Source organism: Wyeomyia smithii, chromosome 3 (assembly GCF_029784165.1).
Source record: "Wyeomyia smithii strain HCP4-BCI-WySm-NY-G18 chromosome 3, ASM2978416v1, whole genome shotgun sequence".
Taxonomy (NCBI): Eukaryota; Metazoa; Arthropoda; class Insecta; order Diptera; family Culicidae; genus Wyeomyia; species Wyeomyia smithii.
Window position 1 is genome coordinate 232,042,219 of NC_073696.1, and position 27,635 is coordinate 232,069,853.

Here is a 27,635-nt window from a genome sequence, read left to right on the forward strand (position 1 = left end):
TTGGACACTTGGACACTTGGACACTTGGACACTTGGACATTTGGACACTTGGACATATGGACACTTGGGCACTTGGACAGTTGGGCACTTGGACACTAGGATACTTGGACACTTGGACACTTGGACACTTGGACACTTGGACACTTGGACATTTGGACACTTGGACATATGGACACTTGGACACTTGGACAGTTGGGCACTTGGACACTAGGATATTGGACACTAGGATACTTGGACACTAGGACACTTGGACACTAGGTTACTAGGACACTTGAACATTCAATTCCAAAATATCAAATTGATAAACTCTTGCGCTGTCAAAGATCTTAAATTAGAAATGCCAAACCAAAAATCCAGAATCCCGACAACCTAAATCCTGAATCTCTAATTTTAAATCGTAAAACCTAAGTTCAGAATCATAAACCTTCGGTCCAAAATTATAAACCCTAAATCATAAAATCGAAAATATAAAATGACAGATTTCGTGCGAGCTCGAAATTACGTTGGCAGTACACATTTCATTTTTCAAAATTTTATCCAGCTTTATATTTGAAAAAGATTGGAATTTTAGAATCTTTTTTTTCTTAATTCTTTATTCTTTATTAATTTCGTCAATCAGAAGTAGACAATATACAATATTGTAATATTCTAATACAATGTTTACTTACAAACTGTTTTTTTTTTTTCAATAAGCGTTGCGATTGCGTATTGAGCTAAAAAAGTTTTTAAGTTCATGCCGAGACATTGTAAAGTCAATGGTTTCGCAGTATTGATTGTGAGTGGCGAGTGGAGTCGTGGGTCCGAATTTTCCATAATTTGTGCGGCAATGATTGGTGGCAAACGTGTTTCGATTTCGAAGTTGTCTAATAGGTGCGTAGAAATTTAGCTTAGATAAAAGTGTAGCTGAATCAATGCGCTGCGAAACGAAGTCGTTTACAAATGACACTATTGCGAATTCACGACGCTCTTTCAATGATTGTATGTTTATGAGCATGCAACGAGATTCATGTGATGGAAGAGGAAATGATGTCCAACCTAATTTACGAAGAGCATACAATAGAAATTGCTTTTGTACTGATTGTATTCTCTCTTCGTGTGTGATTGTATAGGGTGACCATACAATGCTGCAGTATTCCAGTATCAATCTTACATAGGCTATACTAATGTTTTGATGGTATACGGATCCTGAAAGTTGTAACAAAAGCGCTTTATAAATCCTAGCATGTTATTAGCTTTGTGGATTATTGTGTTGTAGTGGTCAATGAAGGTTAGTTTGAAGTCTAAGACAACTCCTAAGTCCCTAACTCTTTCACAATTTGCTGCAGTTTGGTTTCCTAATGATATTGTAATGTTTGGTGTTTTTCTTTTTCGACAGAATGATATGTGGTTGCATTTTTTTACATTTAACTCTAGTAAGCTTTTTTTACACCATGTGTAGAATATGTATATTTCATTCTGGAATGCATTTATGTCTTCTTTATTTCTTATTTCCAAAAAGAGCTCGGCATAAATTAACACTTTTAGTTTTTTGAGAATAAAGGAAATGTCGTTAACGTACAAGATGAAAAGAAGAGGTCCTAAATGAGAGCCTTGGGGGACACCAGAAGTGACTAGAATCGGATTTGAGTTTTGTCCGTTAAATTTAACTATTTATTGGCGATTGGTTAAATATGATTCGAGCCACTTCAGGAGTTCTGGCTCAAGTCCCATTTTTTGCAATTTGAAAAGTAGCATTGGTATGTCTATGCGATCAAATGCCTTATAGAAATATGAATTAAAAGCTTCTACATGGTTTCCATTATCCATTGCATTCAATGAAAAACTTATAAATTCAAGTAAATTGGTCGATGTTGAACGGCCCTTGAAGAAGCCATGTTGCTTCTCAGTTATTCGGTTTTTAATTTGGGAAAATAGTTTTTCATTTACAATTGCTTCGAATAGTTTAGGAATGCAAGAAATTAGAGCTATTCCACGATAATTACGTATGTCGGATTTCCGGCCTGATTTGAAAATTGGCACTAGAAACGAGATTTTCCATTTTGATGGGAAGCATCCATATTCCAATGACATGTTGAAGAACCAGAACAATGGAGCTGTAAGTTCCGTTGCAAGATTTTTCATAAATACTGGCGGAATTCCGTCAGGTCCAGGACCTTTTGAGGCATCTAAGCTATTCATCGCCTGGAAAATATCCTGCACATGAATTTGGTTCACACCAATATCCCTCGAGAAGTTTGGATAAAATGCAAAATAATCGTGGTCGCGATCCTCTACAGAAAATGTTGCAAATCCTTTCCGAGTTATCCCCGACATTTTCGTCAAGATGCCTTATAGAGGGAAAATTGTCAGATTTTAGTTTAGTTTTCACGTAACTATAGAAGTTCTTCGGACAGGATTTTATTAAGATTGCTAAATTTTCACTACTGTTGTGTCTTTTATAGATTTTATGTGCTTTTTGTTTACGGTTTTTCAAATTTTCAATATGACAATTATACCAGACCGGATTTTTGTATTTCCAGTACGTCTCCTTTTCTTCAGAGGTATTTCTTGTTTAATTATATCAAATAAAACTTCATCAAAAGTATCCACCGCCACGTCAACATTTCCTCTATTCTTAAGAATAAATTGCCAGTTAACATTGTTTATTCTATTGCGAATATTTTCATAATTTGCCTTTCCATATTCAAAGACTTCCTCGTATTCATAGTCGTTGGGTTTTTGGTGCGCATGTATAAATAAAGAGTATTCGATTGCCGTGTAATACGCCTCATATTTCCATAGAGGATTCAATAATTCAGTCACACAGAAATCATTAAAATGTTCGTAAATAAAAAGTCTAAGTAACAGTTCTGTTAATTTTTGATGTGGTTGATTTGGTTCAGTCCGAAATTTGCGGTTTTGTCAAAAATAAGTTGCAGTGTTTCATTGTCCCCAACGACTGGAAGAAGATAACATTCATTTTCTGAGTCCTTCATGAAATCTGCATGGCGTTGAGTAAAGTCTCCATAAATATGGATTTTAGCTTCGGGAGGAAGTTGTGACAAAATTTGTTCAGTAATTTGGAAGAAGGTTTCATAAGTGGTTTTGTGAGCCTGGTCAGGAGAAAAATACACTGAGAAAACACGTGTATTTCACCTGCTATGTGTGATTTAACCCACACATGCTCAAATTCCTTTACTTTTGTTGTTTTGATAGTTTCGGAACTATAGTTAGACGAAACAGCTATCAATACTCCGCCGCCTGACTTCTTTTGGGACTCAACAAAATTCCTATCATCTCTGAATACATTATAGGCGCTACTAAAAATTTCTTCACTTTTTATACTTTCATCCCAGCTGGTTTCAGTAGCCAGAATATAAATTATAAATTTCCTTCATTTTTGCAGGGCTTTTCATGCGATTGAAATTTTGACAATCGATATATTCAAATAATGTCGATGTTTGAGAAAAGTTACCAAACGATGACTTTTGGTGAATTTTCTCAATTTTCATTGCAACGACTCGTCACGTGTTATCACGGTTTGTTTTTTTTTTTTTTCACATGTCGCTTTTATCACAATCGAATTTGTCACGCAGAGCATTTCAACTTTATCACGTTTCTGAGGTATATGGAAAACATTACAACGAATTAATTCACCTGGTGGTGAGATCTAGCTTTCGTCACACGAACTTAATTGTTTCTGATAAGAGTCAATTCAATTTTTTAGATGAAGAGAAAAAAATCAATTCAATTTTCAGAAGAACTCCACATCTTTATAATTTTTTCTTCTTTTAAATAAAGCCTCACCCCACTTCGAACGGGACTAGAAATCGAAGGCGGGACAATTGGCTGAGAAGCATTAGAAGAAGATTTGGAAATTGAATTTTGTTAACATTGCCTTAACAATAACTGGACTGTGGGTGCCGACACAATTGGCACAACGTTTTGTTTCCTTTACTGGAGATTTGTCCTTTGTGTGAAAAATTTTTTCACAAATTAACCATTTTAGATTCATTTGCAAAATTTTGATCCATGATACCGTTAGCAAATACCGCATTGAATGATATGCTTTTCACTCTAACCTCATTGGGGTAGAAATAAATGAAAATTTTAAAGGAAAATTCCAGATTAGTGACTGGATTTGCTTCGTGATTTTTGTTCCATTAGAATTACTCAAGTGTGGGCTGTAATGCCAAGTAATTCTATCAAAGTAATTTCGATCTTATAAACGGTTTAAACGTTGATAAGATCCTTCAAGACTACTTTGAACGACTAGGCGTTCTTGGTGTCGCGATTAAAAAAGTTGTGTAACAGACGAATAAGAAAATTTTCCTTTTCCATCGAACACAAACAATACATAGTCAATATCGAAGCCCTTAAATCCTCGCTACGTCAATACCGCGCATGTATTTTAATTATTCTCCCATTATCGACCCCCGCCCGGGCCGGGCCACGAGGCAGTTAAACGCCCTTCGTCGATCCGGTGTGACCCAATGACCAGCATTGTTTACTCGTCTTTGGCGGGGTCTTCGTTTGTACGTACACGCTTTCCTCGCATTTCTCTTCAATTAAACAAATGAAGCGCAATGAAGGCATTGTTTCAGCGTCCAGTTCCCACCCCAAAATCCCTCCCAGATTTACACACTTGGCCTCGGTGAGGAGTGGGCAATAATAATCAATAAGGGTCAACTGCAGGTTCACTTGTGTTGTACGGAGCGCGTGTGAAAATTCGACCCATCACAAGAGGAAGAGCCCTTCTTCTTTGTACCGTTTCGGTAGACAGTCAGTCTGTGACGCTTCGCCATCTTGGCGAGTGAGAGACGGCAAGAAAACCGACACTTTAATCACGACTTGAATAATAATGCGTGTGAGGTTGCCTGCTGGGTGGTCACGCTGGCCCTCCAAAGTTACGAATAAACGATGAATGCTCCGGTGAAGAATTTGCGCAAAACAACCACCATAAAATATACCAAAGATGGCCACTTTCACGGCGGTAATGTCTTTATCGTAAAGCTTGCAAGATGTCGCGAGGTGCCAACATCCAGTCCCTTGGTGGGCTTTGGAAATGCATGTTGTATGACACCCAGCCGGTATTTAGATAATTCAATTATCTGAATTTAAGTCGTCGGTACCCTCTCTGTACGAATAAATGAATAAAGGGACAAAATATTTCCCGCATTCGATGCGATCACAACTTAAGCACCATTCATGCATAGCTCAAGAAACCATTGACAAACTCGATTGCAAACCCTCGTTGCGATCCAAAACACCGGCGCCGTTTGGACTGTTCAGCTGTCGGGAAACGGTCAGATAAGTAAGTCGGTTGCAACTTATACCTTATCAAAGAATTCGCATCAGAAAGGTAAATACCTTTAATGTACAAACTAAGCGCTGCATTGAAGTAATCTTCTGATAGGTTCATCTTTGGCTCAATTTCCTAGCAAGGATCGGCGGCTTACGCGGTACCGTGTTAGGCTCAAGATTTGCCTCAGCGTTGCGGTAGATTACCTGAAAGAAATCGGAAATTGAAGGAGAAATGTTATTAAAAAATTATAGAAAGTGGCTAGTTTATGGCTTAATAAAGAATGCTTGCGCTCTCGTTGCGGCGGAAATCCGGATACAATCAGAAATAATTGAACTTTCTTAGTCAACCGATTGTGTGAGAGAACGACCCCAAAATGTGCCGTCTGACAAAGGGCCATTCCAGTTGAGAGCTCAATTAACCGCCGCGTGCAGCAACGGTTGGTTAGAACTGGAGCAATCACGAACCGGCCGCGCACCGCACAGGAAAACCGTGCGCATCAGCTGCAGATCAACGTGAGTGCGATTTCGATTTGTGCTTGAATTGAATTAAAAATACGCCCTCATCATCACCGGCAGAAGACCATCCATCGTCGCTTAGAGTTCGCGGTCACGATCGGTCCGGTTTGCGAGGCAGACTCCGCCGCGGCGGCGAGATGATCAGTGATGGTGGAGAGTCCAAATGAGAAAACTAAATCCCGTATTTGCTTGCTAGGATCGGAACCTGGCACATTGCCTTGGCGTTCGGGATGCATGTTGACCGTTAATGGCGGTGCGGAATCTCAAGTAAGAAAAGATGGCTTGGAAATTTCAACATTCGATTATCATTCAGCTTTAGAATGGGCCATTAGGGAGATTATAGTGATGAAAAAATGGCGTAGCATTTAACTTTTAGGGATTTTTTCAAATCCTCCAAAAATCTAAAATTCAAATCAGAAATTTGACAAGTTAAAAAAAAAAACGTTTGAAAAAAAAATTTTTTTGTCAAAAATTGTCAAAAAAGTTGAGAAAGTTATAAAACAAAGTCATATTAAAAAAAATCTAGTAGAAAAAACGGTATACGGTGTACGGTATACGCTGCTGTTAAATGCAACATCGGTAACCTAGGTAATCATTGCAACGCTTTTGAATTCAACATTACTGGTTTGCTATACGATACCAATGAATTTTGATTTCAATGAAAACTGTTCAGAAATCAACACTAATCAGAAAGATATCACTATACAGTGAGACACCTTTAGGCTGAATCGCATATAAAGAGTTGCCTACATCTCTTATGATAGAAAATCCCATAATATTCCACGCAAATCTAAATGATATTGCACATTATTTTCAAACAAAATCGTGGTTTAGGTCAGAAGCAACTGAAGTTAAAATGAACAAATATTTTACGTGACGTGTAAAATTCAGAATTTTTACTGTGTATTTATATCAATAATGTCAAAACAATTTAACATTTTCAACATAATATTTTCGGGGTGGTAAAAACTAATTTGACAATTTTTAATAATTTTCAACGTAGTGAAAACAGGTGATGATTTAGTTAAGAAATATGATTTAATTATAGTTTTTATTTAATTGTCAATGTTACACGTTTTCGTTCTACTGACTGTACTTGTGCTAACCTAACCTGCGATGTGGTTCGTATCTGTCTAGTTTTCGTTTACAATAGTACAATAGTACACAATTTCAAGCAGTGCTTTTCTCACAACTCAGGGATTTTAATTGTGCTCTGTCCGATTATTTAACAGTCTTACTGTCTCTCGACTCTAATACTCAAAATCCTTTCGTCTGCTGGAGTTGTTTAATTTTAATGTGTTATGTGCAGAGCTTGACAAAATCATTTTCAATTGACAATTATCAGAAGTTTTCACCCGTCACTTTCAATTGAAAAGCTTTTGTATCATTTTCGAGCACTTCGTGAGTCACATGACACCCAGTCGAAAGCTCTTGCTGTGATTCTGACAACTGAAAGGCTTGAAATTGATACAAACGCTTTTCAATTGAAAGCGGAGATTATCATCATCACTCTCACATGACGATTCTCAATTGAAAATGACAATGAGCGCTGACGGAGACAGAAGGCTCCCATACAGTACTTCACGCATATATAGGAAAAAGGGAGAAAATATTGATCGGAACTTGCGTAACGTATTTATTGGATGCCATTGCCGTTCTAACTACCTACTGCATGTGGTATTCGAAAACTACCATCAAACGACGCGATGCGGTGCTAATTTCAATTGAGACGCTGAAGGAAAGGAAAGAGTCTCTCTCTCCGTCACTCTCTCCGTCGATCGAAATAGTCATTAGGTTCATTTGAAATGATCCGCAAGAAGAAAGAGGGAAAGAGAGAAAGAAATGATTCGTTGACAGCAAGGGGATGGCAGCCCTATCTAAGCTCTACACGATTGATAGTAGCCATCATATCAGGGCTTTATTTAAAAATAAAGCCCCGAGGCAAGCGCCCAGCAAAACTTCCATATTCTTTTCACTTTAGTCGGGAAGACTCTTCACTCATTCAACATAGAAAGAGATAGCATGTTGCCATTCCCCTGGTTGGCAGTAGTCGAAAGGAATCAAGTGAAAATAAAACTGTTCGAATCGAAATGATAGCGCGAGTATATCAGTTTCATTGTTTTGTTTCGAAAATGTAGAGTCCCGGTTATGTGTACTTCGTGTAAAAAAATACATGAAAAAAAAAATAAATGAAATACCAATAACTGCTCAACTCGGTAGAGCGTTAGAAGTTGTCAAAAAGCATACAAAATGCTGAAAGTGCCAAAAAAGGTATGAGTGTGGAAAATTGTCAAAAAGTGACAAAAAGTACTGAAAATTGTTTAAAATTGTTAGAATATGCGAAAAAGGTGTGAACTAAAGTTAGTAAGTGTCTAAAAGAATCAAATTTGGTGAAATAAACGAAAACTATAAAACAATGCAAAATATATCGAAAAATCGAGGAGTCAAACCTGTAAAAAAGTACCAAAAGTCTTACCTATTTGACAAAAAAAGTTATAAAATAATAGGAGGTTGTATCCAAGACACGACCGCATAACTGACGTATAACACGGACACTTCCTGACAAACTGTAACGCCTCCCCCTCCCTTTTTAACAGCTTCATTCAGGGTTCCGTCACATTAGCAGACACATTTTGGAACCCGGAAGAAGTTACACCGCATTCTCACTGCGCGAAAAGAACAGCCTTCAACTGCCTATAAAAGTAGGTCAAAACCTTCTTGCACTTGAAGTCAAGTCTTCCGCTTGGCTCGAGTGACGAAGACTGAAAAATTTCACCCGTAGCACAGTTAGAATAAACACCATACTTGATGCGCCGTGTAACTGGTCGCCGCATGCGCGAGGATGAGTTACCGGTGTTGTTCAGAAATAAAACGGTACAGCGGAGCGAACGCCGGAGGCGCTCTTGAGAGCATAATTAAGGGGATTAAGCCCACATGTAGTGCACTAAAACAAGGATAGGCCGAGGAGAGGCCAGTAGAGTAACAGAGATAGATAGTGGTTCCGCGAGGGAAAATTGTTTCTCGCGGAATAGACTCCAGGGTTAGAGTGTAAGTTATTCAACAGAGTATCTGCTCTATTCGACTTTAATTTATCTCGAACGCTTCTTAGTCGGCGATATCGTTTATATTTTTTCCAAGATCTGACTAGTTCAAAAGTTATACAACACTATTGTTTGTAATATGTAATATTGTATTGACTCTCTGAAGATATTTTGATTGTTAGCTTTAAGTTACACCATTTGGGCACCTGCTTGCCAGTTGGTGAATATACCAATTAAATAAATAAAAGGATGTAAGTTACATTGCACTGAAGAATCCATTTGAAGTTTAACGCGATTCCGTGTGGTCCTTCTGACCGCACGTACAGGATTTGTGATTCGTATTTCTTTCGTCCGTAATCACATATCCTGGTGAAGAGTGGAAGTGACCCCTACACAACAATTGTGTTGATTTATAGCTTGCATAGCTGCAATTGAACGGATATTGGCTGAATTACAGCTTAATAAGCTTTTATATAACACAATTGTTGGTTGGGTTCGTATTAACAGATGTTTTTTTTTTCTTTCTTTCCTATCATTTATCTGACACGACACAAAGACAGATGCTTTGTTGAGAGACTGGTTAGTAAAGTCATAAAATTTGCTATTATTTTTGCATTTAACAGCCCACATGGATGTGCCATTCGAACTTGTTGAATGTCGTCACAGATGAAAATTTCTCAACAGCCCAATTTGCGAACAAACATCACGAATAAACACTCTTATATTATTAATTCGCTTTTTGGTTGGCAAACTATAAAAATTAAGTTTTGTTCTATCTGCATCCAGACACGTTCGTACAAGAAATTGATAAATTCATCCAGAAAATTAATCGCAGGCTGCATATACATTATCATGCCTTACAGGCAGGTATTTAAATTGATTTTTTTAGTATAACTGATTCAATAATTGCGTTGATTTTTGCTATTGAAAGTAAACTCACGTGTAATGTATATTACTGAGATGTAAAAACTCATTAACTGGGTTAACTTTCTACCGAACTGGTAATCTATCGACTTTCGGTATTAATCACAGGTGTCAGTATAAATCCACATAGTATTTTACAGTTCACTGAAATATGTCACTTACTGGGCGTGTCTCCAACAGCATACCGTTGTTTTTGTGCTCTTGTAAAATAATATAATCAGCCGACTGAACGAAGAACAAACCGAAAATAGTTCAATAGAATCGGGCAAAGCGGGAATAGCGCAAAAGTTAATGGATTAAATACCTACGGAGACGACCAACGCGAAAAGTGGGCGGGGCCATGCACCCGGTAGTATGGAATAAAGTTAAAAAGGTTGGGCTGCGTTGCGGGTTGTTTTTTTTTTAAGGGTAACTCTTCATAGAGATGGCACAAGCGGGCCACGAACAAGCGGCAAAGCAACCAAGTTTAGCCTCCCGTACTACTGCTGCTACCAGAATAGCTAGTCGAGACCAAAGCTAATGCTATGACGAAATACACTAGCTCAAATGGAATTATTTTCTTCTGCCAAGTACAAACTACAATTGGCATTTCTCAAAGCCACAAAAACGTTCCTGAAGTAATACTGAATTCTGTTACCTTTCAAATTACCAAATATGCAGTTCTATATTTATTTGAAAAGATCGGATGAACAATGTAGATCAATCTATTGCAAGCTATATGTGACAAATGACAGTTATACTTTCGGTAGGTGTGCCGTTGTGCACTCGAGCGTACAAAGCAACAAAAACAAAAATTATTCGTTTACAAAGTCAAATCGATTGCATACTTTAGTGCTGGGGCTGTGCTTGGAAAGTGATTAAACTGCAGCGATTGGCTAAACTATGAACAAATTTGCTATGAACTTCAATCACTTGACTATGAAATAATGTTTCAAAAATTGATTTTAAAAATTAGAGAAATAAGACCCGCTTGGTGGTTACAAAGTTGTAAGCATTTGAAAATTTTTATTATACCATTTCACTCTATTTCCGATATTTCGGAATGGCACCCTGTTAAAATAAGACGTATTCTACGTCAAAATAGGCCAAATAGTATTCTACGTATACGTATTCTACGTCGAAATAGGCCAAACATGCAAAAAACTTGAAAGGTAGTTACATATGTCAATATTATTAAGAATGTCAAAAAGTCAAAAATTGTTGGAAATGTCAAATTATTACAAAATGTGTTTAATTATGCACAAAATGTTTAAAAATATGCTCGGGAATCATCAGAATAAATTCACAAATTATCAAAAGAAATCAAGAAGTACGAAAGTGTATCAAAAAGTGTCGAACAGTGTCAAATATATCAGGAAACCAAACGTGTCATGTATGTGAAAAATCTCAATAAGTCAAAAACATAAAAAGTATCGCAAGTTTCTAAAATTATATCAAGAAAATATCACAAAATGTTGAATACTGTGAAAAATGTCAATAGTTGTAAGAAATGTCGAAAATTCAATATGTGTCATATTTAATAATAACTAACCAAAAGCGTCAAAAAGTAAAGTGTCGAGAGTGTTGAAGAGCATGTTGAAAAAAACTTTAAGAAATTAAGCAAGTAAAATGATAAAAATATGTCCAAATTACTTAAAAAGAATCAAACAATTGCCAAAAAGTGTCCCCTAAATTGTCAAAAAGAATCCTTTACTCAAAAAATATCGAAACGAAAAATAAAATGTGGGAAACTGTAAAACTTTTCAAAAAGTGATGAAATAATACAAAAAATTTTAAAAATTGCTAAAATGTATTAAAAATATCAGTTTCAGAAAAGCGAGAAAAAGAGTGAAAAGAGTCAACAGTTTCCAAGAGTACCAACAAAGTGACAGAATATATAAAAAAATGTTAGATATGCCGAAAAGGGACGACGAATCTAGAAAAATGTCGTAATAATGAAGAAAAATGATGTCAAAAAGTGCCGAAAATATCAACAAATGTCAAAAGGTGTCAACATGTCTAAACAATGTTGAAAAATCTAGTGTTTAAAATGTCAATGAGTCAACTTGTTGTAAATATCAAAAATTTCAGTACAGATCGGGATTCAATTATCTGGAATTTTTAACTCAATGATTCGGAATATTTTTTTGCTGTTTGTTTATAATATTTATTTTGAAATTTTACCTTTACTGTCCCATTCAGCACATTTTTTACCATTTCTGTCCTCTTTGGCATGTTCGGGACAAATCCGAGTTAAGTAAAACCAATCAGTGTCAAATTATTTTTGTTTTTGCTCCTCGGGATTTCACCTTTTTTCCACAGAAATTATTTCTGGTTACGCCAAAGCATCATTCAAGTAACATAACGAAAGAGAATAATTAATTTACGTTCGTTAAAGCAAATTTGAATAGTGATTCGATTATCCGGAACATTCGATTATCCGGAGTGAAATTTTTTTTTAACACTCCGGATAATCGAGTCCGACCTGTAAGTGTCATAGGTCTTTTTTCTTGTAAGATTTGGACCACTGAGACCATTATTTTGATCTTTTGTGGTTAAAGAACGTCAAAATATGTTAAATATTTCTAAAAAGTATCTTACAATTTTTGAAAGTGTTGAAAAGAGTCAAAAAGTCAAATGCAAATATAAAAAACAAATAACCATGTCGAAAGTTGCAAAAAGTGTCGAAAAGTGTAAAAAGTATTGTAATAAATGCCGAAAAGTCACACATTTCAAAAATGTTCAGATATATTGGAAAAGTTGTCAAAAATTGTCCAAAGTTATAAAACTGTCAAACAAGGCTTGTTGTTTTCAGGAATCTGTGAAAAGAGCAGAGTGAATATTCAACGCTCACTTCTTGCTCCGCTGCATGTAGTATTTTTTTGCATCACACTTTTTTTTCTGCTTTGTGCTGTGTTTCTGCTGCTCGCAGGAAAATCAATACACTTGTTGCTTACACCACAGCTGAGCAAGACAAGAGTGGTGAATCACTCTAGTGAGATTAGACAGAAATACACCGCGGTGTGCACAGCTGAGATAAATTTGATAGCATTCGAAGAGCAACGTTTCAAGATGCAACGCAAACAACGCAGTCTACTCTCCTACCTAGATGCACCCCTCATTTGATATATTCCTAAGAGGCACTCAGTAATAGCAGTGCAATGAAGTCAGTTGCGTTTGGGAAAGCTCACACCAGTTCATAATATCTCTGAAGAAATATTTCAGATTCCACCACAGTGTTTTATTTTTGCATGCTCCATATTCTCCTACACGCTAGTGCTTTTCTGAAGAGAAACGACAATCCTGGTTGAAACAAGAAAATATTGCGAATTTTCTAAAATTTTCAAACCGATTTTAATATCTTTCTAAAGGAATCGAGATGTATTTAAATTAGTTGAAGATGGCCGAAAACTGTCAAAACTTATCGGAAAGTGTTAAAAAATGTTAGAAATTACGAAAAGTCAAACCGGTTATTTAATCAGTTCTCGTCAATCTAAGCAGTTCTTATGGTTGATATTGCGATCCTCTTTAGTGAATAGTCAAAGTTTGTAACACTAATTTGAATCATACTTTCCAATTGTCAATCTTATTAATTTTATTAAGAAATGTGACAAAAAGTTTACCAGAGCATTTGAATTTAATTGTAAAAATTCACTTTCACAGTTCCATTCTCGTCACCCCATTTGGGTTCTGGTCGACATTTGATTTTCTTCTTCAATGTAAAGCGAGGGCAAAAGCTGGTGAAACTATACTCGTTTAATCTTGTTTTATTATTATAAATAGAAAGTAAACGTTTTTCATTACACCGCCATTTAAATTATAAGTTGAGTCATGACGCCATTAGCCAAATTAGCCATTTTCTAGTGATGTCATTTCTGTAGGTGTGTAAGACACGATTGTCGAGAATTTGATACATGTTGCCGCTTGATATGTGAGAACAAAAGGGATAGAAAAATTCGAACATTACCAGTGCTACCATATCTACCACGAAATATGTTTAAAGTCTGAAATTTTGTACAACGTGACCTTTTAGTGTATGGATATGAAAATAGAAACATAAGTTTTGGGAGTTTAAATGTAATTCTATAAAACAATGGCTTAAACTGTTGTAAACTTGAATAAGCGCCCAAAGTACCCGTGTAATTTGCTTTTTTTTTAATACAATGGGAATAGGATTATTCGAAGGTGATCAATTGTATACTTGAAGAGAAGTTACGAATCGAAGATCGCAAGCGTCAAAAATGTGTTCCGTGGATGTACTCTTCGCCAGAAATGTTTAGGTGAACTTCAAACTTCAATGTTTAAAGTGAGTCAAATTCTTTGGGTTTCTAAGTGAATTAAAAGCAGTAAAGCAGTGTAAAAAAGGTGTAAAGAAAATATGAAAGTTGTGTAAAAATGTCGATAAGATAAAATTGACAACAATGTTTATAAGTTTAAAAAAATTGTTAAAAGACTTCAACAGTGTCAACATTTGTCGAAAAGCATAAAAAATCTGTGCTTATATTACACAGAATCGCGTATCAATTGAATTCGAAACTACAGAAAGTGGAAAGGAAGTAATCTCTATAACAAAAGAAGAACCAAGTCATAGCGAAGAGTTGGTTTCAAAACAAACACAGGACCAATTGATTTGGGATTCCCAACGAAATCTATCACGTTGGGGAAAAGGCGATGGAAGGAGGGCTGGAACGAGGTCAATTAAAACGTAAACAATGTTACCGTAATCAAACAGACTCGATCCACTCCGTGATCACTCCCATCCAGTAGCAGAGGCACGGTTTGATCTTATTCAAGCATTGACTTCTCTAGTAGAATTCCAAGCGGATTTTGGCGGCCAGCAGCGCAACGAATTGGATCAACCGAAAATGGGTAGCTTCGAATGCGGTGGCGACAGCGAACCGGGGGTTTGTCGCGCGCAAATGTAGTGTAATCAACCTAATTAGGGTTGATCACTGCGAACCGGTCATTTGGGATCACAGCCAAGAAGACCGAGAAGTGCCGCCCGGTGCGGAGGAGGTTGAAATTGCGGAGTACGCAGAGCGGTGGCCTAGTTTTTGTTTTTCGGCCCACAACTACAGGGATTGAGTAATGATCGAATGGTTAATGATGTTTGTTTGAATTCAAATACTCAGAAGCGTAATAACTTTTGGTTTGAATGAAAAAAACAATTGAGGAAGTTGTTTTTAACCTTATGAATGTGGGAAAAGCGTGAGAAAAAAACGGGCAGTACTTGAGGTGAGTTGAATTTCGTGTACTATTCTCGCATGGAATTGTGCACATCAATCACATATTTTAAAAAGGGCAGGAAATCGTCGCTAATGTCGAGAAAACGAAGCAACCCGGTAAGTGCACCGCACTGAAAATGGAATCACGCATGAACTTTAGCCCAAAGCGGATGGCAAGGCAGATGTGGGATGTGGGTGGTAAAACAGAAAAACACTTGTTGGTCGTTTCTAATTCGGCCTCTTTCTCTTTCGCACTAACTCCAACGGATCAATAAAGGGCAATAAAATAAATCTTGGCTACCGTGATCACACCATCGCGTCGCATTAGTGCAGGGCCTCTTGGGATCTTGCGTAGTCTTAATGGTGCGAAACGTTTTTACCCCCTACTCAGCTTTGGTCGCAGTAAGCTCTGAAACGAGTGCGTATTTTATTGGTTTTAATGAGAGCGAAATTGTACGCCGTAAAGTTATGCCTATATGTGCGAAAACTTCTCGGTGGCTTTATGTGTCCAAAGTTACGTACATCGCAGCTGAAGGTGTACTTAAATCATAAAAACAAGACAATTGTCAAAGCGAAATAAAAACTAACAAAAGCGTAAGGAGAAAAACAGCCTCATGATCATAAATTCTGGAAGAGTTTACCGTGTGCTAAACGTATGCAAAGCGTGGGTTATTTGTCGTAGTAAATTTATTCATTTTTAATGACAAAAAATACACTTTCAATTATCAACTTTCCAAACAAAATTCGATGTAAAAGTAGTTGCAAATTCACTGACATTTATGCCATAAAGATCACTTTTCGTATGATTTTTGAAAGTCTAGTTTCGAATAATATCATTTAAAATCTCGCAAAGCGTTACTAATAACTGATTCATCCTAAATTAATCAAACAAATTTTGACGTTTCCATCGGTTGGCAGCCGATAGTCGCGTGCCAATCGAAACCAGGTCTGATACGCCTTGCGTTGGTTTTACGCCATTTTAGCCACATTTCTTAATCGACCCGAAAAGCTTTACGGCATAGTTTCCATATTTTTCCTCCTTCCCTCTTAACTTTCGAAGGATTTGCAATCAAACTCGCACCTACTGCTGTATTTGATACTTTTTAGTTTTATTTCTTTTTTTTTTCTCATCGAAAGCCATCGTGAGTTTGAACAACCGAAGGGAGAGCCCATGAATTATTCATCAAACTCGAATCAGGCGTAAAAGGCGCAACATTCTTTCACTGCACAGTTGTCGGTTGCATCAATGTTTAATGCATTTATGTATGTTTAATTGCATGTTTTTCGCTATAATTGGCCGCACCCAGCCGGGTCCGAGCCCAGGGCGGACCTAACATACTGGAACCAGTCGATGAAAATTGCAATTGTTTTCGTGATCATGGATTGATAACACATTGTCACGCAAAACCGAAAAGTTTCTTCGTTGGTTAATCCCTGACACGCGCTGGTCTAGTCTGGCGGTCAAAGATTAGGTAAACTTTCCATTTACCAAGCAATTTTACTAAGTCTGTTTGGTGTCAAAGCAATCGTTAGTATTTATTTTTGGCCTCAAACACAGTAGCCTGCGGTGTCAGAGTCAGAGTGCCCTGCGATGACGACGAGAAGAGGTGAAAAGATCAGCACAGCAGAAAAAGAAAAAAAATGTAACAGAAATAAACAAACACTGGAGCTTGGGTGCAAAGTCGACAAAACAAGTTTACGAAGAGACAAGTTAGATAAACACTAGTACGGGTGAAGAAAGAAAAAACGGTTGTTTTGAACTTTATTTCCCTTTCGTTCGTTCGCTCCTGCTTCTAGTCCTGCTGCAGGTCGCGCGCGGGTCTCAGCTTGAATTTGTTGTAAATGCGCGATACTTTGATTAGCATGTGTGAACAGAGAAATGAGCAAGTTAAAACCAGAAGCCAGCTGATGGAGGTGAGTTGATATATTCACTTTTACACTGTAGTCGCGTTCAACCTTCCGTGATAGTGATGCAGCTCACACTGGAAGCCATTATTCAATAACCAACCGACTTTTGGTGGTTCGCAAATATCGGGAGAAAACATCGATCGATAGAAATTAGGACGCCTGGCTTGTTTGTCCAGCTTGAAGTTTGTGTTTGTTTGTTTGAATATTAATATGGCTTCCACTTTCCATGCGACCTTGCGCCCGGTTTGTCCCCGCTACTCGGCGATCGATGTCTGGTTGCACTAGCATTCGAGAGAGTTCCCGATCGTGACCTGAATTTTGATTCTAGTGGGTTTGATGGTGGATTTGGATAATTTGAAATGACCTCAGCTGATTATTATTATTAACACGAAATAATACAGCACCAGAATAAAATCTTTCCTATGTAGGTTAACGTAGAATTACGACAGACTGTTTTATGTCAATGTATTTCTTGCAATAGGTTTGGGAATACGCTCGATTGGGGTTAATCAGTTTGATGGTGTAAAGCTGTAAATATCAGTATTTATCCTACTTAAGCTCTCTTTTTAACTAAATGATAACCTTGTAGAGAAACGTTGTTGCAAGAACACAGTTGTAGGAAGAGTAGCACTTCATTGTCAAAACAAAGCCACGCGTATGAAATTGATTCCTGCTCGATAAAAATGTTAAGTCAAATTTTTAATTCAAATTAGAGGCAAATTCTCATTTTTACAGCTTTAATTTAGAACAAGTGGTTGTCCTTAAAAGGACGATTGGTTTTAGTTCTAACAAAGTTGAACATTTCTCGAAATAAGCCTTTCTCCCGTTTACTTCAAGATCAGAACAGCTTAAATATTCGACAGAATATCTCTCAATGAACAATGATGATGCCGGATAAAAACTTGTTCGATTCTTCGTCATTGCGAATTGCCAACTGCAGATGATGCGGGGTGAATCTCGTTTCATTATCTAAAGCAGCGTTCTCCGCCAATTCCAATACATCTACAACAATGTACTCCATTACAGGTGTCAGATGCTTCAGCACCAAAACGCATAATTTCAATTGCGCAGCAGATGATAAATTCGACCCACCGAGAATTAAAGCTATGCACGAGATTAACGGAACATTGTCTTTCCTTTATCTTTTCCTTCTTTGATATGACCTGGAAATGTAGCTTACAAATTCGCTTGAACGGAATAGCGATATGATGATGAACAAACTGCTACCTGTATAATGGAAAGTCCGTATCTGAAATATTTGCGGTGAGGACTAAAGTAAAAATGTAGGCGGCGCAACGTAGGTGATAGAATGAGGGAAATCGAAAGAGAGGATGAACTCCGCTGCAACAATCGTTGGGCGAGAAAGTACATTAGTTTATCGTCAACTGTATAACCATTAAGGAGCATATCGTAAAAAGTACAGAAAATATTACCAAAGGTAACAAGAAGAAGAAGTCATATCATACATAGCCCGGGGAGCTAGCCAAGCACGTCCTAGGGAACTAAAGCTTTTAAGAATTGAATTGTTTGATGTGAAGTAAACTGCCAAGTATGAAATACAATTGGCTCTCCCTAAGTCCATGAACACGTTCTTGAAGCAATAGTGAATTCTTCTACTTTGCAAATTATGAAATGTGCAATTTATAAAAATAGCGCAAAAATTCTTAAGAAAAATTGTTACTCACTAAATGCGATCATATTTTGACTGTAGAGCTAGTTTGAATTGTGTACTGACTGATTTTTTTCCAGTTATTGTGATTGAATAATTTACACGTTAGGCTCGATTATCCGGAGAGCCGAAAGTTTTTTCACTGCGGATCCTCGAATTTTCCGGATAATCGAAACACCATTTTTTTCTTTCTAGTTTGCCTTTAACGAACGTAAATTAATTATTTTCTTTCGTAATGTTACTTGAATGATGCAGTGGTGTAACCAGATTAATTATTCCTGTTAAAAATTCCGGATAATCGAATCCCGGAAATTCGAGTCACCGGATAATTGAGTCTGACCTATAATGTGTAAACGCAAAGTCTTGGGGCTACATCCCGTATCGGAACTTGACCTTCTGTTAATTTTACACAGACTTCGCATCAAACTGTTTAATGTACAGGACAATTGCGGGGCTAGCGCTACGATCCTACTGAAACCAACAGCCTTTTCCGAGCCGGGACTCGAAACTACGACAACTGGCTTGTAAGGCCAGCATCGTACCTTAAGACCAGCTGGAAGGTAACCTGTCATGTGTGACACTGAATAAATCGTCAGATTGATGAAACTACGCAACTCGGTAAAAACATAATTAAGTTAAAAGGAATATACTGCCAGAAATAACAAGGAAACGAGAATTATCCTGCACAATATACAAATGGCAGTTCACAATGACCTAGGAAGTAACAGACTTGCCTTCTGTTCACTATTGTGGCATCAACAATGGCGCTTCTTAGCGGCCCGAAATAATTTATTTGAAGAAGTTAATAGCCAAAACATTGTGGATAGAAAACGGCAATAAAATGTTTCGTTTCATCATCAGTCATCTACGAGGCTCCTCTCCCACTGAGAGTTCGCTTTTATAACATTTCAACGTTATGCGAAATATAATCTTATTGACTATGAATGTTAACGTTTACTAAGAACAAATGCCCCAAGAAATTTTCATAAATTAGAGTAATCTGTTATCTATCCAATAACCAAAATCCGTTCGGTGGTAACAGATTTCTAAAAATTTGATATCTTTCATTTTGCTGCAGCACTACACTCTCATTTGTTTGCCTGCCACCATACTGCAGAAAGATGTAATTCTACGTCAAGAACTAAATTCGTTTCTCATATAGTTATTGACTTTCGAAGAGTATAAATTTGATTCGAATTAGCATTCGCTGAATTTTGTAATCTTGGTTCCTTACTTTGATCTAAACTGTGCATCCTGGATTTATTCTGGTGCTTGAATCCTGGACTCTGAGCCCTAAACATAAGACACAATACTGTGGACTCTGAATTCTTTATTCATATCTCTGGCCTCTAGACTTTCAGCTAGATTTCAGGTGATAGTTTGTACTCTAAACTGCGAGTTCCGCACACTGGATTCTATTTTCTGGACTCTGGACTCTAGATTCAAAGCTCAATATATAATCTGGACTGTGGTCTGTAAACTCTCGTCACTGAACCTAACAAACGTAATTTTTCTGGATGGGCGTCTGTTTTCCAGGTTAGGGGCGGCTCACAACAGCGGATGGCTGATTTAAGAAACGTGTTGTCTCAAACACTATAGCCAAATTGGCAGCGTGTAACTCGGAACATTCGACACGGACCTAGGCAACAAAAAATTCGGACCACGAATGTAAGCTTGGTACCTGAAATTGCAAGTCGCTAAATTTTGTTAGCGGAGACAGGACTAGAGAGCTATCGCAAAGGTGAGAAGGTCTAGCGACAAAGTTCAGGTTCATCGAAGCAGTGGGGCAACCAACAAGCTGGGAACGGGTTTTTGAGTACTGGGCAGAATGCAGAATCGCGTAATTACTGGAAAGCGATCAACGAGAGGATGTGTTTGTTGAGGGTCAAAGGTCGTTTCTTCAACTACAGTATCATCAACGTACACTGCCCGCACGATAGACCTGACAACGAGAAGGCATCGTTCAACATACGACAACAACTTGTTACGGGACCTCAAGATCGTTATCGGTGATCCGGTGATGGTAATTGGACCTCACAGCCTACACACTGACACGAACGATAGACCTGACAACGAGAAGGCATCGTTCAACATACGACAACAACTTGTTACGGGACCTCAAGATCGTTATCGGTGATTCCAGGTTGGTAGGGAAGTGATGTATACACCGGTAATTGGACCTCACAGCCTACACACTGACACGAACGACAATGGCCAACGATGCATCATATTCGCAGGTTCTCGAGATCTGGTGATTAGAAGCACCTCAAGAAAGATATCCACAAAGTCGGCACTAGGTGAGTCGAGCCGACAAATTGACTGGTCCGACGGGGAATGCAAGCAAGCGATGAAAACGGAAAAAAAGCTTGGAAAAGCTATCTCAGCATCGCCACAAGAAAAAAATTAGCCAAATAACGACGTGCTTGAAATAAGTTGACAATGATTCTGAGGAGAAAGAAACGCCAACAGGAGGACAGATATCGTGAAACGCTGGAACAACTATTTCGAGTTAATGGCAAGCGCAATCAATTCCGTAAGGGCTACACACCGAGTCCAGATATATATGATATATATAGATATATAGATATATATGTAAAGACGTGTAGGGAAACCTGATCACGCGAGGCGGTCGATAAATAGAAGCAGTTTTTTGACGAGCACGTCAATAGCAGAGTAACGGACGGAGGCGAAAGGGAAATTAATCTTGGAGTTCCTACAAAGAACAGCAGTGTCCCAGTTCACGATATCCTGAACATCAATCGGGAAGTTGGGTCACTAAAGAACAATCGAACCGCAGGGAAGGACAGACTACCGATAGAGCTCTATAAACACGGCAAAGAGGCACTAGCAACGGCCCTTCACTGTATAATTTCCAGAATTTGGGTGGGAGAGAGACTACCGAAGGAACAAATGGAAGGAGTTGTATGCACCATCTATAAAAAAGGAGATCGGCTACCATGCGGCTTCGCAGACGAGGACCTCGACGTTATTAAGAGTAACTTTGGGACGGCGGAAGCAATCTACGTAAGACTAGAAGTGGAGGCTGGGAGAGCTAGACTAGAAATTAATGCCTCGACAACCAACTATATGAAATGAAGAGGCTCGAGAGAAACCGACATTCGTCTCCTACGAACAGTGATCATAGACGGCAATGAACTCTTTTTGGGATAGAATCTCTGGTAACCGCCGGTAATAACACATGTAAGGAGATCCAACGACGTATTCAAGCTGGAAATCGGGTCTACTTAGGTCTTCGCATGACGTTTCGATCCAGGAGCAGGAGGCACCACACGAAACTGGCCCTGTAACCCTAACAAAACCCTATTTGGACTAGTAGCTCTCTATGAACTTATATTTGGGGGAGTACGAACCGAAAACGAAGAATGGCGCAGACGTATGAATCACGAGTTGCGAGCACTACTTGGAGAGATTCGCATGTCACGAGGATGGCAGACGAAAGTGCGGTAAAATTGGTTCTCTTTAAGGACCCCTCCCGCACAAGAATTCAGAGGGGCCCGTGGTAGCTTACTTGGACAGGTTGAAGAGGAGAGTGTGGGAAAATTCTTGAAACGGCACGAGCCACAGCGGCTCTAGGCTGTTGAAGCAGGGCTTCAAATTCCGGATCCTGAACTTTTAACGCAAGTATTTTATCTTCAAAATATTTATTCTGGCCACTAGACACTAATTTTTGTCCTATATGGAACGTTGGACTTCAAAATCTTGAAACCGGATCCCAGGCTTTTTACGGGACTCTGAACTATACTCTCAAATCTGTTCTGTGAATGCACGAGTTAGGACTAAGAACTTTTGGCTCCAAACACGAAATCCTGGAGTCATAGGATTAGATTTTCACCTAAGAACTCTATTCTTTAGAATCTTAGCTCTGCACTTAGAAAATTGTATTGAGAATTTTGGATTTGTAACGCTAGACTCTGTACTTCATACTTTGGAATCATATTTGCACATTTTTTGTCACTGTTTTTTGACCCCTAGAACTCTAAATGCTATTTGTATCTATCAGTGGAATTCTACACTCTTGACTTTGAAATGTGAGTTCTGGATTTTGTACTTAGGATAATGTACTCTGGAGTCTGGCTTCTGCAGTTTTGATTTTGAGCCCTGGATTGTGCGGTTCAGAGTCTTGATCTTTAGATTCTGCACTGTAGACTTTAAACTTTACTTAAATGCCTAGATTCGGGATTCTGGATTTAAAATATTAAAAAATAAACTGTGAACTATAAATGCGGCACGCAGAACTCTTAGCTCTAGATTCTGAATTTGAAACCTGCGAATATGATTCTAGACTTGGAACTAGAATTGTGAGTTGTAGATTTTGGATTCTGAATTCATTATCCTGGACACCCTTGACATTAAACTCTGACATTTGGATCGACGTCTATTTTCTAGACCCTGTACTCTACGCTTTGTATTCTGTGTGTTACCAACAATTGTTTCGAAGACACCATTAAATTAGGAAGAGGGTGAAAGGCGCTATGTAATTAAGTTTCACTTTTTGCCTTTTTGGACCACTGTGCGTTGATACCTGCAGTCTTGCCGATAAACTTTCGTCTTTGTGCCAGTTTACGGCTTTGGATTTTTGACTGCATTCCGGATCCGGGATTATAAAACTGCATTCCGGATCCGAGATTATAAAACTTGGGTCGACAACTTTAATTTTGTTCTTGATAGCTTTAGAATAAATATTTTGTACTCAACCATACTTTGATATTGGATATTCGATTATGCTTATGCTTTAGGTTGTTTTGATTATAGATACTGGCCACAATCTAGAATCGAAAGTCAACCGGGCTATTGATCTTAAATTTTGATTTCTCTAGATTTTGGATTCTGGATTCTGAGCATTGAAAACTAGATGCAGCACGCCGGACTCTTGAATCTAGAATCTGACCTTTGGACTTTTGACTTCAGTCCAGAACTCTGAAATAAGATTTTGGACTCTAGACCTTTGGCTTCAAACTTTGGATATTGGAGTCTGAGGTTCAGATTCAAAATTCTTTTCTTGAGAATTTAGGTTTTGGACTCAGAAAAAAGTATTGAGAAATCTGGATTTCTAACTCCGGATCCGTTTTCTATACTTTGGACTCTTATTTGTACTTTGAGATCTAAGCTTCTAACACTAATTTTTGGACTCTGGATCATGTTCTTCAAATACTTGACTTTGTAATTAAATTTCATACTCTGGGCTGTGAATTCTGGATATTGAACTTAGGACACTGTACTGGGATCTCAAACCTCTAGGCCCTGAATTCTATATTCTGGTCTCTGGATACCATCATCTGAGATCTAAATCTCACATTCTGAGCCTTACACGCTGCATTTTCGACTCTGGACTCCGGAGTTTGAACTCTCGATTGTGCAGTCCGGAATCTAAAACTCTGATTTGTAGACTTTCAGCTTCAGTATCTAGCTTTAGACTTTGAAGATTGGGTTTCCAACTCTGGATGTAGCACGCAGGACTCTTGAATCTAGATTCTGAATGGTAAACTACGGATTTTGTTTCTGCAAATTTGATTCTGAAATCTGAACTGAGAATTCAACGCCTTACACTCTGGATTCTGCATTTTTTTATTCGAGAGTCTGGACTGTAGACTGTGAAATCGGTCTCCTTACATTAAATACTGAGATTTTGATCGGTAACTGTTTCCTTGACACTGGTCTATGTGCTTTGTATTCTGTGCGTTGATATCTGAATTCTTGGCGATAAATTCTAGACTTCAAATTGAGGTTTTATTATTTTTTCCTTCCTCTAAATTCTCATTTTTGTACTAATTTGCGACTCTGGATTTTTGAAACTGCACTCCGGATGCTGAAGTATAAGCCTTGGGTTCACAATTGTGATTCGATTATTCTCAACTGTAAAATATATGTTTTGTTGCTGCTGACTTTGGGTGTGGTTTAATGAGGATCTCCTGATTCTAGATACTTTCCACAATCCAGAATCGAAAGACATCCGGACTCTTGACCTCTAGAATTTGAACCTTTCTAGATTCTGGACTCTTGAATCTGGGTTCTGAATTATGAACTCTGAATCTCGAGCTGTGGACGTTTCACTCTGGTCCAGGACTCTGAGCTAAGGATTTTGAGCTTTAGCCCTTTCCGACCGAACCAACACAATTGGGTTGATAAAAAATGACAGCAAACAAAACCTAAATCGAGGTAACTCCTGTATAAATATACTTGCTTGCTTCGAATTTTTATTTTTCGTAGTAGTTGCGATGCTGATATTTGTATTATGAGCGATACAACAATGAATTTGAAATTCAAAGAGCGAAGGAGAAGGTTTTGTTTTAGATACCTTCTAGCTACACAATTATGTGAGCTCGGTAGGAAAGGGCTAGAATCTGGATGCTGTAGTCTGAATTTCGATTCCGTATTATGGATTCTTGATTTAAAATACAGCACTGTGAAAATGGACTCATGACACTAGATGATATAATTTGAAACAATGACTGCTTTTTATACACTGAAGCTGCGAATTGAACTTTGCATACTAACTTTTTACTTTGAACTGTTATTCTGCCCTGTTCCCGTTTTTCGAATTTTCAATTTTTTACTAATTCAAAGCTCTGAATTGTCCAGAGTACACTCCGGATATTTAATTTTGAACTGCGATCTCTAGTTTATACTCTTCAGTTTTTATACATATGTAAGCAGAAAGCGGAATTTCGACTTTGAGTTTCAAGATGAGCGTTTTTCGACTCTGGCTGCTGTCTACAGTTCAGAATCAAATGATACTTAAGATTCTTGAACTCAAAACTCTAAACATTGAAAAATGGACGAATCTCTAGGTTCTGGATTCTGGACTTTAAATTTTGACTCCGATATTTGGACATAGCATACAGCACTCTTAGCTTTAAATTCTGGTTTTCTAACATTGAACCTCAAATTTTAGGCTTTAGAATCTAAACGCTGACCTGTGTTGACTTTTAACTCCGTATCCTGGATTCTGGAGTCTATATTCAGAACTTTAAAATCTAACCCCGGATGCTGAGTTTTACCTTGTTTCTCAATCTATACACTTTAGATACTCAACTGCTCTAATTTTTTGACGGATCAAAGTTGAATGCGAATTTTATGCTCAGTTTATTAAATACTTTGACGTCGAACTTTGGACTTTGAGTTTTTAGACGAATGTTTTGATTCTGGATTCAAAATTAAAAGACACCCCGGATTCTTGAACCTCAAACTCTGAACTCTTAACTTCAAACACTGAACGAATCTTTAAATTCTTCATTCTAAACTTTGAACGTTGGACTTGTATATCGATTTTGTACACGGTTGTGCCTATTTGTAAGTCCTGGTGTGTTTTTTTATTGGTATTGAGTTTTAATTATCATATCATCAAATTTTATAACCCCATTTGAAATATTTACTTCAACTCACTTGCTACATCGCAGAGTGCACAAAAACAAAAGCGAGCGTTTTTATTTGAAACTGCACCTCAAGCTAAAAATAAACATAATAAAAATCTGCAGCGATTTGTCATTTTGTCGAAAACACCCCCCAAAAAAGAAACCCAGTTGGCGAAAGGAGAGAAGAAACCAGCAAACATAACGAACAAAATCGCAAACTTTCCACGACTATCAGCTTGACGTAATCTTGACGTTTCGATGCGGTCGATCCGTGCCATAAACAGAGATGATACGATCGGAGCTTTATTACCATTGTTATCGCGTCACAGTGATCATAAAAATAAAAAAAAACGTGCAAATATGCATAAATGGTGTGGCATTCCAAAGTCATAAGACAACACTGACAATGGTGCTGCTGCTACTGCCGGGTCTACCGCCGCTGGGTCAAGGTGTGGCAAGGTTAGCTTTTTCCCACGGTTTCAGAATCACTCGGCACCGAGGCTGACTGCACTGCCCCTGCGGCGAGGCTGAAAATGCATCCACCCATGCACTATACTATCTGCTAATACTACTAGTTGATGATGTAGGTTATGTTCCGGTACCGGAGGAGGAGTGTACGTACGAGCATACATACGTTCGTACTAAAATGTGAACAGTAATTATTCCACTCACGAAAGGGCACGCATTTGTTGGTTAGTGGCTCGAAGGCAGATTTCAGGAGAAGTTCTAATTTTCTTTGCCGAAGCAAGCCACGCAAACGGATTACACACAAGGGGTTTTCAATTACTATTATAAACAGCAACCGCGAGGGGTATTATTATAAACCAATGTCTACTATGATTAGAGCCTGCGGACTGCTTTGACGAAGTTGCTGCTGTTGCTGTTTCTGCTGATAATGAGGAAACAGAGATCCAATCTAGGGCAAAACCGGTGAACCAATCAACCAATCAGCAAAAGCAACCAACAGAGGCGCGATATTCTCGCTCAGGGAAGCTAAAAGGGCAATTTGTTAGATAAATTATTACCGGCGATGGTGCTGTCAAATCGGCAAACAAGATAGTTCTAGCCAATAAGTCACGTAACTCAGAACCGATCGGTCTCCCGCCTGCGGTCAGCAATCTAAGAACGTCCGCCGTCTTGGTGCAATTCTAATCAGAGGGAAAACTATTTTTACTCGGTAATAGATTCCGTCCGATCGTTTGCCTCCCCCAACTCTTGTTCTACAAGCTTCGTACCGGTAATTCGTTCTCATAAATATTTTACTCGATGTTATTATTTCTCCTAGCAGCTTCAAGCTCTGCCAAGATAGACGACGATCAATTATACGACTCCAGCCGTGTCGCGGCCGGCACCCAAGCTACCAACTGCCAACCGGGAATGAATGCGCGCCCGGCCCCAGTGAAGGTACCTACAACCGCAAAGCCACAATCGATTACCTTCTCTTCAACTTGAACTTGACTGCACTACTGTGGTACCGATGAATGCGTCACAACAGAAGGTGACAGTTATTGGTAGGAGGTGGAACACGTGTTTTTCTTTCGCTTGATTTGCGCACGTTGTGACGCACGACGCACAACAGTGACGCTAGAAGATCGCGAACGGGAAAAGGTGTGACAGCGGTGACGCTGTTTTACTCGTTTAGTTTTAATTATTATTATTATTAGTGTGGTGTATTGGACATGTTACGAACCGATTTTCAAAATGTCTTACTGGTGTC

The 27,635-nt window shown here is 38.3% G+C and overlaps 1 protein-coding gene across 5 annotated transcripts in view; it reads right to left on the minus strand.

Moving 5' to 3' along the window:
• Window positions 1–27,635, minus strand: part of LOC129730107 (zinc finger protein sens) — a 422,944-nt gene that overhangs the window by 250,412 nt on the left and 144,897 nt on the right. The window contains exon 1 of one of the 5 annotated variants that reach the window (XM_055689162.1): window positions 5,350–5,398. The exons of 3 other annotated variants lie outside the window; for them this stretch is intronic. The gene's annotated coding sequence lies outside the window, so the exon portion shown is untranslated. Of the gene's footprint in view, window positions 1–5,349; window positions 5,399–27,635 lie in introns of those variants that run through there. One more of the 5 variants, XM_055689164.1, reaches the window with a different exon arrangement.